Here is a 3,652-nt window from a genome sequence, read left to right as displayed (position 1 = left end):
AGGGGGCTATGAGAATCCTGATGAAATTTTGGCAGAGTCTAGGGAAAACTACTATGGCAAAAAGCTGGTAGGATAGGGCTCCCTTATATAGAGTTTTGTATCCCCACGGTCGGCGGGATCTTCAAATGGTGATGGTCGGTGGAATGCGAGGATGGCGATGATCGGTGGGATGAGGTTATACTGGCATGATATGAAGATGGCGACAGTCAACAAAATCTCTAGATGGCGACAGTTGGCAAGATGAGGTTATGACCGCAACCGGCGTGATATGTAGATGGAGATGGTCGGCGGTATCTTTGGATGGTGATCGTCAATGGGATGAGGTTATGGCCACGATCGGCATGATATGTAGATGGCAACAATTGATGTGATCTCTAGATGGCAATAGTCGACGTGATCTCTAGATGGCAACGATCAGCGTGATCCTTGGATGGCGACGGTTGACAGGCTAATGCTATAGCAACGATTGGCGGGATACTATATGAGAAGAGTAGGGAAAGGGAAAGAGGATAAAAGTGTGAAGGAGTGGGAAGCTAGATGGGTGGGGTGCACTGGTGTGGTGTGGGATGGATTGTGAGGTCAGCGTGCAAGATTGAGGAAAAATGCAAAAGGGACGTACTGACCCTAATCACCTGGTGTGGACCATGGATGTGTGTGTAGGTGTAAGGCAATGACTTGTGGGCTACGGTGCATCGGGTGATATGCCTACCGTATTGACTCACCTAGACCTGGACTTGATGATCATGAGGAATGTGGTGTAGACGGATGCTGTGCTGCCACATAGTGTGTTAAAAGCCATGTAGAGCATGTGTCTAGTTTGTGTCTTACCTGGGATGCCAGAGGCACATTAGCGTTATGACTAGTCATCGGAATGGTCCTTTGTTGCAGGGGAATTGGTTCTTGTGAGACCACCTTTGGCATAAACTTTTGCTCTCGTGAGTAGGATAGCACCATCAAAGATGGTACGATTGCAATTACCCTCGAGGGTTTGCCTTCGGATTTGGAGGGAGGTTCTTGTGTAACACCCTGCATTGTAGGGGTCGGTTCTTGTGTTGCTCCTTCACTACCTTTGGCGACTTTTGTGTTGAGTTGGATGATTCATGGTAATAGAGCACGTTCAAGATTTTGGGGCTAGACTACTACGGTCAGTTCATCGATGGGTTCTTGTGGTTCTACATCTCGGGTCGACACAGGTTCTTGTGTTGCTACCATCAAAACCTTCGCGGTTTGTACATTAAACTTCAATGCCCAAACAACCTACTTGCCTGGGTTTTCCAAGGGCTTGGTGGGGACCTAGCTTTTGGGGGGATGCTGTGGTTGAGGAGGTGGATTGGAGCCTGGAGTCTGAAGCATGAGATGGCAATGTGTCCTTCTTCTTGGCACGAATGCTTTTGGAAGAGACATCTTTGGCACAATTAGGGACTTTTGTGTTGCTTGGACCCCCTCTAGCCGTCAGTTCTGGTTAAAGTAGCATTGAGCACAGAGAATAGCCTCTTGTACTTATGGTTCATGTCCTTCCTGAGTGGAGGATGGCAATGGTGGCAAAATGGGCGATGGCACCGGGTTGCCACTACGGTTGGTCTTATGCTCCCTTTGGGGTTGGACTCTTTTTGGGGGTTGGTGGATGGGGCTTCCAATCTGCCCTCCTATAGAACTTCATTGTCGTGGGCTAGTGGGGGTGAAATTGAAGGAGCAGGACTTGGTCCACATAGCAGGACTACCGCAGTTCTACCACCCTTTATGAGAGAAGTGGTCCAAGCGCACCAGTCAATTTGACAATTCACTGCGTAGCACCAGGTCCTTCCCAATATAATCTGTTCATTAGTTGCTTCTATGGGGAGAACATGAAAGTGTATTTCTACTGCTTGGCAAACTACCATTAGACTTAAATTCACAAAACCCAAGGTGCTTATGAGCTGGCCGTTCATAGCCCTTTTTGAAGCAACGATGAAGTTTAGGGGTACCTGTAGCTTTTCCCATACCTCTCGGGAGATGAAGTTGTGGCTTGCTCTCGGATCCACGAGTGCTCTAATGCGCATGCATGGACCTTGTAGTTGTACAAGCAACCTAGTTGGCTCTACTGTTAGCTCATCTGCTAGTTCCTACTCTTCAAGCATTGCCTTAAGTAGTGTCATTTGCCTATGCTATCTGAGCTTAGCGTTACATGATTTGGCTTCTTTGATGGCCTGGCGTTTCATCCTGGCTACCTCGGCCTTGAGTTCTTTTCCTCTATGGATGGCTTGTAGAGAGTGTGAGTGGTCCATACTATCTTTTTAATTTGCTCCCATTAAGGTAGCCATCCATTTCTGTCCCATCAAGGGTGTCTATTCGGCATGCCCCTTTGCTGTCGGGGCTTCATCGTTTGGGATTCTTGATAGGCAGTTGGCTAGGACATGGGTTTTCCCTTACATATAGGGACTGTGAAGTCAAACTCCAAGAGGATTAGTATCCACCTGGTGATGCATCTAGTCATGCATGGCTTGTTGACCAAGTATAACAATGCTTGGTGGTCCATGAAGAAGATGAACTTGTTAGCTAACAAGTAGTGTTTGAACTTCTTGACTACATAGACCATGGCAAGACCTTCCCTCTTGGCTATTGTGTAGTTAACCTCGGCCTCATTTAGTTGGCGGCTCGCAAAGTACACCAGGTAGTACAGGTTATGCTCCCTTGGTTGGGCTAGCACACACCCGATAGCAAAGTTGGAAGCATCGATATGGACGTGGAATGTTAGATTCTAGTCAAGTGCTCTCAACACCGGTGCGGTGACTAGGGCTAGTTTGAGGGTTTCGAAGGATTTTTGGCATTCCTCGATCCACTCAAAGGATACTAGCAGTTTGTATAATGGGCGGGCTACCTTCACATAGAACAAGATGAATCTTCTATAGTAGCTCGTGTGGCCAGTAAATCGTTGGACTCCCTTGGCATTGGTGGGGGGTGGTAACTCCAAGATGAGTTTGATTTTGTTGTGGTCTGTAGAGATTCCATTTTAGGACACTATGTGGCCGAGAATTACACCATGTTTGGCCCAGAATTGGCACTTAAGAGGGTTCAAGGATATGCAGTATAAGCAACACTTCTTGAGAACGAGTCTAAGGTATTTTAGGTGATCATCCCACATCGATTTCACGCATATGTCATCCAAGAAGACTTCCACAAAGTCTCTTAGGTACTCTTTGAATACCGTGATCATCATCGGTTGGAAGGTGGCAGGTGCATTTGCGATCCCGAATATCATTACTCTAATCGCATACACAACCCACTCGATTGTGAAGGCTGTCTTATGTTGATCTTGCGGGCCGATAGACACTTGATTGTAACCAAAAAATCTGTTAAGGAAGCTATAGGCTTCCTTTCCAGCTACCCTTTCCAGGAAATGTTATGTGAATGGCAAGGGGTAATGATCACGTCTAGTGGGAGCATTAACCTTTTTTGAATCCATGCATACTCTAATTTTTCCATTTTTCTTCAAGAGTATCATGACGGGTGACACCCAGTCCGTATGCTCAATCTCATAGATGGGTCCCACATCTATGAGTTTCTGGATTTCCTCCCTCACTATGAGTGTGTACTTGGGATTCAGAAGGTAGGTATGTTGACATACCAGCCTAGCATCGTCTAGCATGGGGATCATGTGCTGCACTACTTCAGA

This window comes from Dipteris shenzhenensis, chromosome 14, assembly GCF_047967505.1.
Source record: "Dipteris shenzhenensis isolate YYH24624 ecotype China chromosome 14, Dip_SZ_1.0, whole genome shotgun sequence".
In the NCBI taxonomy this organism is placed as follows: domain Eukaryota; kingdom Viridiplantae; phylum Streptophyta; class Polypodiopsida; order Gleicheniales; family Dipteridaceae; genus Dipteris; species Dipteris shenzhenensis.
Note: the sequence above shows the minus strand (reverse complement) of the source record.